The following is a 12,383-nucleotide window of genomic DNA, read 5'->3' as shown; positions in this document are numbered from 1 at the left end:
TTTTACATTTTCTTTAGTTTTGCCAGGATGTTGCCTGGGCTGGAGTATTTCAGCTATGAAGAGAGGTTGAAAAGGCTGGGGTTGTTTTCCTTAGAGTAGAGAAGACTGAGGGGGGACCTGATTGAGGTAGACAAAATTATGAGGGGCATTGATAGGTTAGATAGGAAGAAACTTTTTCCCTTATTGGAGGGGTCAATAACCAGGGGGCATAGATTCAAGGTAAGGGGCAGGAGGATTTGAGGAGTTTTGTTTTTCATCCAGAGGGTGGTTGGAATCTGGAACACACTGCCTGAAGAGGTGGTAGAGGCAGGAACCCTCACAACATTTAAGAAGTATTTAGATGAGCACTTGAAACACCATTGCATACAAGGCTACAGGCCAAGTGCTGGAAAATGGGATTAGAATAGTTAGGTGCTTGATGGCTGGAACAGACACAATGGGCCGAAGGGCCTGTTTCTGTGCTGTATAACTATGACTCTAAGAGCAGATATGTAGGAAAATCTCTAAGAAGTGCAAGAACAATAGGGCAGTAATAGTAGGGGATTTTAATGACTCCAATATTAACTTCAGGGGATGCAGAGACCAAGTGGGCCCACATCAGAGACGCCAACTATGACTCAGCTATGACCACTGATGGCAAATGTGAGAAGCAGAATGCAGACTGGTTTCAATCTCACTTTGAAGAGCTGGAACCTGTCATAGCTGCTAAGCGCATTGCACTATTGAACTATAAGAAAGCCCCCAGCGAGTTAACATCCATAGCACTTAATGTAGCCAGAAGCACTGCACAAAGAACAGCCAGGCGCTGTGCAAATGACTACTGGTAACACCTATGCAGTCGTATTCAACTGGCCTCCGACACTGAAAACATCAGAGGAATGTACGATGGCATTGAGAGAGCTTTTGGGCCAACCATCAAGAAGATCACCCCCCCTCAAATCTATAACAGGGGACACAATCACTGACCAACGCAAGCAAATGGACCGCTGGGTGGAGCACTACCTAGAACTGTACTCCAGGGAGAATGTTGTCACTGAGACCACCCTCAAAGCAGCCCAGTCTCTGCCAGTCATGGATGAGCTGGACGAACAGCCAACAAAATCGGAGCTCAGTGATGCCGTTGATTCTCTCGCCAGTGGAAAAGCCCCTGGGAAGGACGGCATTACCCCTGAAATAATCAAGAGTACCAAGCCTGCTATACTTTCAGCACTCTACGAACTGCTTTGCCTGTGCTGGGATGAGGGAGCAGTACCACAGGACATGCGCGATGCCAATATCATCATCCTCTAAAAGAACAAAGGTGACCGCGGTGACTGCAACAACTACCGTGGAATCTCCCTGCTCAGCATAGTGGGGAAAGTCTTTGCTCGAGTCGCTTTAAACAGGCTCCAGAAGCTGGCCGAGCGCGTCTACCCTGAGGCACAGTGTGGCTTCTGAGCAGAGAGATCCACCATTGACATGCTGTTGTCCCTTCGCCAGCTGCAGGAGAAATGCCGTGAACAACAGATGCCCCTCTACGTTGCTTTCATTGATCTCACCAAAGCCTTTGACCTCGTCAGCAGACGTCGGCTCTTCAGACTACTAGCAAAGATCGGATGTCCACCAAAGCTACTAAGTATCATCACCTCATTCCATGACAATATGAAAGGCACAATTCAGCATTGCGGCGCCTCATCAGACCCCTTTCCTATCCTGAGTGGCGTGAAACAGGGCTGTGTTCTCGCACCTACACTGTTAGGGATCTTCTCCCTGTTGCTCTGACATGCATTCAAGTCTTCAGAAGAAGGAACTTTCCTCCACACGAGATCAGATGGCAGGTTGTTCAACCTTGCCCGTCTAAGAGCGAAGACCAAAGTACGGAAAGTCCTCATCAGGGAACTCCTCTTTGCTGATGATGCTTCATTAACATCTCACACTGAAGAGTCTCATCGACATTTTCGCGGCTGCCTGCAACGAATTTGGCCTAAGCATCAGCCTCAAGAAAACGAACATCATGGGACAGGATGTCAGAAATGCTCCATCCATCAATATCGGCGACCACGCTCTGGAAGTGATTCAAGTGTTCACCTACGTAGGCTCAACTATCACCAGTAACCTGTCTCTCGATGCAGGAATCAACAAGCGCATGGGAAAGGCTTCCACTGCTGTGTCCAGACTGGCCAAGAGGGTGTGGGAAAATGGCGCACTGACATGGAACACAAAAGTCCAAGTGTATCAAGCCTGTGTCCTCAGTACCTTGCTCTACGGCAGCGAGGCCTGGACAATGTATGTCAGCCAAGAGCGACGTCTCAATTCATTCCATCTTCGCTGCCTCCGGAGAATCCTTGGCTTCAGGTGGCATGACTGTATCTCCAGTGCAGAAGTCCTTGAGGCGGTCAAGATCCCCAGCTTATACGCCCTACTGAGCCAGCGGCGCTTGAGATGGCTTGGCCATGTGAGCCGCATGGAAGATGGCAAGATCCCCAAGGACACATTGTACAGCGAGCTCATCACTGGTATCAGACCCACCGGCCGTCCATGTCTCCGCTTTAAAGACGTCTGCAAACACAACATGAAGTCCTGTGACATTGACCACAAGTCGTGGGAGTCAGTTGCCAGAGCTGGCAGGCAGCCATAAAGGCGGGGCTAAAGAGTGGTGAGTCGAAGAGACTTAACAGTTGGCAGGAAAAAAGACAGAAGCGCAAGGGGAGAGCCAACTGCGTAACAGCCCCGACAACCAATTTTATCTGCAGTGCCTGTGGAAGAATCTGTCACTCTAGAATTGACCTTTATAGCCACTCCAGGCGCTGCTTCACAAACCACTGATCACCTCCAGGCACTTACCCATTGTCTCTCGACAAGGAGGCCAAAGAAGAAGAATTATTAACTGGGATAGTTTTCGTGTGAAAGGAATTGAGGGAGCAGAATTCTTGAGGTGCATTCAGGAGAACTTTTTTGCCCAGTATGTAGCAAGTCCAACAAGAGAGGGTGCAGTTTTAGATTTAGTTTTGGGAAATGAAGATGGGCAGGTGGAAGGAGTGGCAGGGGGAGAGCATTTTGGTGGTAGCGATCATAATTCAGTCAGTTTTAACATAATTCACTTTGGAAGGAGTAACAGGAATGCAGAGTACTGGGCTAATGGGAAGATTCTTGGTAGTGTAGATGAACAGAGAGATCTTGGTGTCCAGGTACATAAATCCCTGAAAGTTGCTACCCAGGTTAATAGGGCTGTTAAGAAGGCATATGGTGTGTTAGCTTTTATTAGTAGGGGGATCGAGTTTCGGAGCCACGAGGTCATGCTGCAGCTGTTCAAAACTCTGGTGAGACCGCACCTGGAGTATTGCGTGCAGTTCTGGTCACCGCATTATAGGAAGGATGTGGAAGCTTTGGAAAGGGTGCAGAGGAGATTTACTAGGATGTTGCCTGGTATGGAGGGAAGGTCTTACGAGGAAAGGCTGAGGGACTTGAGGTTGTTTTCGTTGGAGAGAAGGAGGAGGAGAGGTGACTTAATAGAGACATATAGATAATCAGAGGGGTGGATAGTGAGAGTCTTTTTCCTCGGATGGTGATGTCAAACACGAGGGGACATAGCTTTAAGTTGAGGGGTGATAGATATAGGACAGATGTTAGAGGTAGTTTCTTTACTCAGAGTAGTAAGGGCGTAGAACGCCCTGCCTGCAACAGTAGTAGACTCGCCAACTTTAAGGGCATTTAAGTGGTCATTGGATAGACATATGGATGAAAATGGAATAGTGTAGGTCAGATGGTTTCACAGGTCGGCGCAACATCGAGGGCCGAAGGGCCTGTACTGCGCTGTAATGTTCTAATTTAAATTTAATTATGGAACAGGACAGAGATAGAACAAGGGATAGATTTCTCAATTGGGGCAAGGTCAATTTTATAAACTGAGGAGTGATTTCGTGAAAGTTGACTGGAAACAGCTACTTGAAGGTAAATCACTGTTAGAGCAGTGGGAGGCATTCAAAGGGGAGATTCAAGGGGTTCAGAGTAAACATGTTCCCACAAAGCAAAAGGATGAGACTGCCAAATCTAGAGCCCCATGGATGTCAAGGTGCCTACAGGGTAAGATAAGGCAGAAAATTAAAGCTTATGTCCGACACAGAGAAATCAAAACTACAGACAGCTGAGAGGCGTATAGAAAGTGGAGGGGTGAAATCAAAAAGGAAATTAGGAAAGCAAAGAGAGGACATGAAAGAATATTGGCAAACAAAATCAAGGTGAACCCAAAGATATTTTATCAATACATTTGGAGTGAAAGGATTACTAAGGAAAGAGTAGGGCCCATAAAAGACCAAAAAGGTAACTTTTGTGTAGGGGCGGAAGATGTTGGTATGGTTCTTAATGAATACTTTGCATCTGTCTTCAGAAAAGAAGGGTTCGGTGCAGATATTGTAGTTAGGGAGGAAGAGTGTGACGTATTGGATGTGATAAACATAGGGACAGAGGAAGTATTAAAGGGATTAGCATCCTTGAAAGTTGATAAATTACCAGGGCCAGACGAAATGTACTCGAGGCTGTTAAAAGAAGCAAGAGAGATAGCAGAGGGTCTGACCATCATTTTCCAGTCCTCACTGGATACAGGTGTGGTGCCGGAGGATTGGAGAACTGCTAACGTTGTACCTCTATTTAAAAAGGGAGTGCAGGATAGACCGAATAATTGCAGGCCAGTCAGTCTAACCTCAGCAGTAGGCAAGTTATTGGAATCTATTCTGAGAGACAGGATAAACTATCATTTAGAAAGGCATGAATTTGTTGAGGGAAGATCTTGTTTGACCAACTTGATGGCATTTTTTGAAAAAGTAACAGGAGTACAGGAATAATGTCTTCCTACAATTGTATAGAGCCTTGGTGAGACTGCACCTAGAGGATTGTGTACAGCTTTTGCCTTGTCATCTGAGGAAGGATATACTTGTCATAGAGGAAGTGCAACAGAGTTCACCTGACTCATCCCTGTGATGGCAGGATTGTCTTATGAGGAGAGATTGAGGAAATTGGGCCTGTATTCTCTCGAGTTTCAATGAGAGATGATTTAATGGAAAACTACAAGGTTCTTACAGGTGGATGTAGATAGGATGTTTCCCTGGCTGCTGGGTCCAGAACCAGAGGACATAATCTGGGAGTGAGGGGTACACCATTTAAGACTGAGATGAGGAGGAATTTCTTCACTCAGAGGGTGGTGAATCTTTGGAATTCTCTACCCCAGAGGGAGGGGGAAGCTCAGTCATTGAGCACGTTCAAGACAGAAATCGATAGATATCTGGATACTAATGACATCAAGGGATATGGGGATAGCACGGGAAAATGGTGTTGAGGTAGATGATCAACTGTGATCTAATTGAATGGCGGAGCAGGCTTGACAGACTGAATGGCCTACTCCTGTTACTATGTTCCTATCTAGGACTGAACCATGTTAATTCTGACAGTTTGGGTTTATTTCAGTTGATAATCCCTGCAACTGGCCTGGGGTTTAATATTCCGGGTATGTGTCAAATAAATTAACTTTGCATCAAATACAGTTTTTGAGTTCTTGATTCCTCTCAGAGGAGACTGGTGTTCTATTGCTGACTGTTTGATTTTTGGGCCTTTTCTCCTTTATTTGTGGAAGACTTGTATTTGTAAAGTGCCTTTCCCAACTTCAGGGTGTCCCATAGTGTTTTACAGCCAATGAAGTTCTTTTGATTATGTACTCAGTGCTGTTGACAGCTGTGCCTCAGTGGGTAACACTCTCATCTCTGAGTCAGAAGCTTGTGGGTTCGAGTTTTCTCCAGGACTTGAGCACAGAAATCAAGGCTGACTCTTACACTCATGCATAGAGCAGTTATAAACTGGAGCAATCATGAACGATAAAAAATGAACTAAACTCCAGATATTGGACACACTTTTGCGGCAGATTAGAGTAAGTGGTCGGCTGATCTTTCCTGTACTGAAAATATACACGGGGAGTGTTGGAGACTTAACCCAACATCATGTCTGGACTAGTTCGAGGGATGGCACATGAAAATGGTAAACAGGCCATTCAATGCTAAATGGCTCCTATCTTCACAAATCGTGTTGGCAAAGACCTTCGCAGAAGGGTGACTCTGGGTTCAAAGCCAAGATAATAGATGGGAAATAACACCACTCTATCAAGATCAACCACATTCTAACTCCAAAGACATTGTATGAACACACCAATGGAACCATCTGTCGTCATCTGACTGAAACCAAACCAGATATGTTTCTTTCTTTAAAAAAAGAGTCTTCTCTGAAAGACAGTCAGAGATGGAGAAAGCCAGCAACTGAGAGATCTATTCCAGCCAAGATGACGACCCTGCCTGTAACATCTTTAAACCATTCTTAAACCACAGAGGCAGAGACTGCAAGGTAACATGGAAAACTCCCCATGAGCAACTTTACCAGGATTCATGCCATTGACTTTCAGTCTTAATCAAAGGATTCTGCACTACTTCAGTGAACCAAGAAAAGGAACATCAGGCCTGCACCGCTATTAAAATTTCCTGCTGGAAAACCAAGGTTTCAAAGGGAACTCTTTCTACAACAATTGGACTAAAATGCATGCTATTCTCTAATATCTATCTTTTCTTGTGTGTGTGTGTGTGCATGGGTGAGTGGGTGAGGTTGTGAATATTTTCAGGTATTGTTTAATATTTATCTTTCATTGTTCTTTTGGGCCTCCTTATCTCGAGAGACAATGGATACGCGCCTGGAGGTGGTCAGTGGTTTGTGAAGCAGCGCCTGGAGTGGCTATAAAGGCCAATTCTAGAGTGACAGGCTCTTCCACAGGTGCTGCAGTGAAATTTGTTTGTCGGGGCTGTTGCACAGTTGGCTCTCCCCTTGCGCCTCTGTCTTTTTTCCTGCCAACTACTAAGTCTCTTCGACTCGCCACATTTTAGCCCCGTCTTTGTGGCTGCCCGCCAGCTCTGGCGAACGCTGGCAACTGACTCCCACGACTTGTGATCAATGTCACAGGATTTCATGTTGCGTTTGCAGACGTCTTTATAGCGGAGACATGGACGGCCGGTGGGTCTGATACCAGTGGCGAGCTCGCTGTACAATGTGTCTTTGGGGATCCTGCCATCTTCCATGCGGCTCACATGGCCAAGCCATTGTTAACCTATGAGAAAACCTATCCTTTGTCTGTTTATTTGACCACTATATCATGCACATTGCAAGTGCGATGATACACCATTTACGGAGTAACTCTGAAGAGTTATGAAAAAATTGACTTTGTCTTTAAAAAAAGAAAGAACCTTTATTTTTAAAAGTGAATAATGGTCCAAAATGTATGCTGAAGAAAAATGTGAATTAGCATTTTGTGTATTTTCAAACTGCCTGACAAAGACAAAGAACAAATTTTCAGAGCCAAAAGGTGTTAATGGAACCCATCTGATACCTGGCCTGAAAACATTCCACAATTGAATGTCTTCTAAAACAAAGGAGGTGTGAAGTAGCCATGTCCTCCTGGGCCATTGTGTGATCACCATGGGTAGGAAACCAGAATGTCTCCTAACAGGTCAGAAGTGACAGTTTGACCTTAAAAAAAAAAAGACAGCCCGAGAGAGAGAGGCTGACCCAGAAAGTGAAACTGCTTGTAACTGCTGGCATTCCAGAAAGCATAGGCCCTGCTGAAAAATCTGACATGTACATCATACAGAATTGACCCACCATTTTCAACAGAACCTTCAATCAAGAAATCTATAATCATCTCAGGCCTGCAACCCTCTAGAAGTGAAGTCTCAAAGGAATTCGACTGGTTTATCGTAACTCCTCCCCCTGCTAAAACCCATCTATCTATTTCCCTTCTCGATCAGTTTCTTCATGTGTATGCGTGCTGGAGTGAATGTGAGTGAATGCAGTTGTGACAATTTCAGAATAAGGTGTATTGATCAACAAAGATTTGACTCTTTTTTAAAATCCTACAAGAGAACCTGTTGCTGTCTGTTTATTTGGAAAATACAACACCAAGGGGCTAAACTCTTAATACAAATACACTTGCTGTTGTCAGGTGGGGACTTGAACGTTGGGAAACACCCACGTCACACCACGTAGCCAGAACAACTAACATTCTCAGGGACTAAAACACTATATAAAACACAGTCTGCGGTCAGTTCAGAGGCGTTTCGTGGAAGTCACACCAGTCCGCAACACTGACAGTCTAGTGCAGTACTGAGGGAGTGCTGCACAGTTGGAGATGCCATCTTTCAGATGAAAGGTTGAACTGAGGTCCCGTCTCCTCCCTCGTGTAGATGTCAAAGATCCTGTGCCACTATTTCAAAGAAGAGCAGGGGAGTTATTCCCAGTTTCCAAGCCAATATTTATCCCTTCATCAACATCAGTAAAATAGTTCATTATGACTGTGTGCAAATTGGTTGCCATGTTTCCTGCATTACAACAGTGACAACACTTCACTGGCTGTAAAATGCTTTGGAACATCCTGAAGTCATGAAAGGTGCTATAAAAATGCAAGTCCTTCTGTTAAAGGTTTGTTTCTCTGAACACCTTGTAGGTTTCGAGATGTTAATATAACATGATTAAAATCCATTGACATGTCTGATGTGTATTATGGGATGGAGAAGTTGACTGAGTTAGAAACACAAACAGGTACTTCACTGCAGACAGGTCACCATGGCAACACTGGTAAGATATTTCATTCCACAGAATCAGCTCATTGGAAACTCGAATAAGATCAGGGGAAACGACAGGATTTGTCTGTTATTAACCACAATATAAACTGGAGTGAGGACTAGAATAGATTAGATTATAATGTGTGATGTTTATACCTATAGAACATAGAACATTACAGCGCAGTACAGGCCCTTCGGCCCTCGATGTTGCGCTGACCTATGAAACCATCTGACCTACACTATTCCATTTTCATCCATATGTCTATCCAATGACCACTTAAATGCCCTTAAAGTTGGCGAGTCTACTACTGTTGCAGGCAGGGCGTTCCACGCCCCTACTACTCTCTGAGTAAAGAAACTACCTCTGACATCTGTCCTATATCTATCACCCCTCAACTTAAAACTATGTCCCCTCGTGTTTGCCATCACCATCCGAGGAAAATGACTCTCACTATCCACCCTATCTAACCCTCTGATTATCTTATATGTCTCTATTAAGTCACCTCTCCTCCTCCTTCTCTCTAATGAAAACAACCTCAAGTCCCTCAGCCTTTCCTCGTAAGACCTCCTATCATTGTAACTATAAGAAATAACAGAATTAACTGTAGGCAGGGCAGTTTGTGGATAATGAGAAAATTATTGAAGAAAAGTAACTGCTGGGAACCAGGGAATGTTTCCTTGTAAATCACAGATTAGAGAAATTCTAGCTGTCTTTTCCTCACTTCCTGTTAAACCCCAGCAGTGAAGACAAAGAAGAGTCAGGTGTCAGAGCTGGGTCACTACAGGGTATAAAAGTGAGGGGATACTGATGGAGGGGCAGTCAAAATCAAGCTCTGGGTGCCTGGGGTTTCATCCAATGGGCTAGCTTCCTGTAAGTGACTGTGGACATGCAGGAATTGCATGTTTACTCTGATTGATGGTTCAATTTAAGATATGGTAGGACAGAGAATTTGCTCAGCTTATATTTTTTAATGAGGAATTAAACTTTTTTGGGCTCTCAAACCTAATTAATAATCAAGGTGTGAGCTAGAATCTTTCAGCTCTTCACTGTTCTGTTCCTCTACTATATGTGGAGTGTTATTCTTACTCAAGGTGTGAAATGCTGAGTACCCACCCAATATTTCACCACCATACAGTCCCTACAGGTGCTGCAGCTTAAAGGATTAAGCTCTGAAGATAGATTGCATAAAAAGGCCAGTTTTCCCTTGTCTGCATTAGCTGTACAATTGTTAATCACACCAGGACTGAACCATCTACCAGTTAGTGTATGCTTCGACCGATGTTACCAACCCCAGTAACTGGACGAGAATTTAATATTCTGGATATATGCCAACTAAATCAGCAGACGACACAAAGGTTGGTGGAGTTGCGGATAGTGATGAGGATTGTCAGAGGATACAGCAGGATATAGATCGGTTGGAGAAATGGCAGATGGAGTTTAATCCGGACAAATGTGAGGTAATGCATTTTGGAAGATCTAATACAAGTGGGAAGTATACAGTAAATGGCAGAACCCTTAGGAGTATCGACAGGCAGAGAGATCTGGGCGTACAGGTCCACAGATCACAAAGTGGCAACACAGGTGGATAAGGTAGTCAAGAAGGCATACGGCATGCTTGCCTTCATCGGTCGGGGCATAGAATATAAAAATTGGCAAGTCATGCTGCAGCTGTACAGAACCTTAGTTAGGCCACACTTGGAATATTGCGTACAATTCTGGTTGACACACTACCAGAAGGATGTGGAGGCTTTGGAGAGGGTACAGAGGAGGTTTACCAGGATGTTGCCTGGCCTGGAGGGCATTAGCTGTGAGGAGAGGTTGGATAAACCCGGATTGTTTTCACTGGAATGACGGAGGTGGAGGGGCGACATGATAGATGTTTACAAAGGTATGAGTGGCATGGACAGAGTGGATAGTCAGAAGCTTTTTCCCAGGATGGAAAAGTCAGTTACTGGGGGACATCGGTTTAAGGTGCGAGGGGCAAAGTTTAGAGGGGATGTGCGGGGCAAGTTTTATTCTTACACAGAGGGTGGTGAGTGCCTGGAACTTGCTGCCGGGGGAGGTGGTGGAAGCAGGTACGATAGCGACGTTTAACAGGCATCTTGACAAATACATGAATAGGATGGGAATAGAGGGATACGGACCCTGGAAGTGCAGAAGGTTTTAGTTTAGACCGGCATCAAGATCGGCGCAGGCTTGGAGGGCCGAATGGCTTGTTCCTGTGCTGTACTGTTCTTTGTTCAAACACAGTAGAGAAATTGCCAGGCTTGGATTAAATATATCCCAGCTGTTCAGAAGCAACAGAGGGAATAGCAGAGGCTCTGACTATTATTTACCATTCTTCTCTGGCTGCTGGCATGTTGCTGGAGGATGGAACGACTGCTAATGTTGTACCATTGTTTAAAAAGGGAAGAGGCGATAGATTGAGTAATTGCAGGCCAGGCAGCCTTACCTCAGTGCAGGGAAAGTTATTGGAAAGATTTCAGAGGGACAGGATAAATCTTCATTTAGAAAGACACGGATTAGTCAAAGACAGACAGCACGGATTTGTTAAGGGAAAGTAGTGGCTGACTAACATAAGGGAATTTTTGGATGAGGTGCCAGGGAGGCTCGATGAGGGTAGTGTAGTTGATAAGGATTTTAGCAAGGCTTTTGATGAGGTCCCACATGGCAAACTGGTCACCAAAGTAAAAGCCCATGGGATCCAAGGCAAAGTGGCAAGTTGGATCAACAATTGGCTCAGAGGCAGGAAGCAAAGGGGAGTGATTGACGGGTGTTGTCCTGGTGTCTAACACTCACACATCATAAAACAGAGAATTCATGGAAATACACTGCAGGTCCTTCTTCGACTGGAGATCAAATGCTGCTTGTATAATTGCACCAACAGTTAATGTTCTCCTCTGGATCTTCCGTCTGCTATTTTAATGCAGACTTTAACCAAATTATTTTAAACAGGTATGTTTTAAATGAGTTAACACCTGCCTTAAAATAGTTGACACAGGACTGTCACACAAACACATCAAATCTTTGTAAACAATTACCAAATTCATTTTCGGACTGGAAACTTAAACCTCTGATTTGACAGCACGTTTTCCAGCATTCACTTTTGTTCTTCCTGACTCTAAACACAGTTATAAAGGAGCTTTCTGTTCCATGGAAGACAGCGGCTGGGACAGAGATGAGAAGGACCAAAGTGCCATTTGTGCCTCTCAGTGTGACCCTGAACGATGTCTCTAGCTGAAATTCTGTTCCTGTCAAGAATCCTTCCCCCAGATTGACCTTTCCTCAGCTCCAACAACGTGATTTTTTTTTTTAATTCTTTCATGGGATGTGGCCATCACTGGCAGGCTGGCATTTGTTGTCCATCTCTAACTGCACTTGCACTGAGAGGCTTGCTCGGCCCTTTTAGAGGGAAGTTCAGAGTCAGCCACATTGTTGTGGGTCTGGAATCGCAGCTAAGCCAGACGAGATAAGGACAGCAGATTTTCTTCACTAAAAGAAGTTCGTGAACCAGATGGGTTTTTACGACAATCAACAATAGTTTCACCATTCCATGGTGCCAAGGTGGGAATTGAAACTGTGTTTCCAAGTCATTATCCTGGGCCTCAATTACTAATCCAGTGACATTACCACTATACCATGACTACCCCTCAGCTAGGAAAGACAAAAATCGACATCAAGGTGTTTAAACAAAACTGATATATTTGACAATTATCCAGGACATTAAACTCCAACCCAGTTCGAGTCAGAGTTATACA

General features: G+C 44.6%; 2 protein-coding genes across 2 annotated transcripts in view; one reads left to right on the top strand and one right to left on the bottom strand.

The window, feature by feature from the left end:
• The window catches only part of LOC137349432 (zinc finger protein 229-like), a 188,127-nt gene that overhangs the window by 69,676 nt on the left and 106,068 nt on the right, over positions 1 to 12,383 (bottom strand). Inside the window, exon 5 of the mRNA XM_068014953.1 lies at positions 7,352 to 8,266. The gene's annotated coding sequence lies outside the window, so the exon portion shown is untranslated. Of the gene's footprint in view, positions 8,267 to 12,383 lie in introns of the transcript that reaches the window.
• LOC137348450 (zinc finger protein 850-like) overlaps positions 1 to 12,383 on the top strand; it is a 75,982-nt gene that overhangs the window by 6,002 nt on the left and 57,597 nt on the right. The gene's annotated exons all lie outside the window — the stretch shown is intronic.

The sequence above is a fragment of the Heterodontus francisci genome, chromosome 34, assembly GCF_036365525.1.
Source record: "Heterodontus francisci isolate sHetFra1 chromosome 34, sHetFra1.hap1, whole genome shotgun sequence".
NCBI classification, from domain to species: Eukaryota; Metazoa; Chordata; class Chondrichthyes; order Heterodontiformes; family Heterodontidae; genus Heterodontus; species Heterodontus francisci.
The sequence above is the reverse complement of the archived record's forward strand: the minus strand, read 5'-3'. Positions and strand labels throughout refer to the sequence as shown.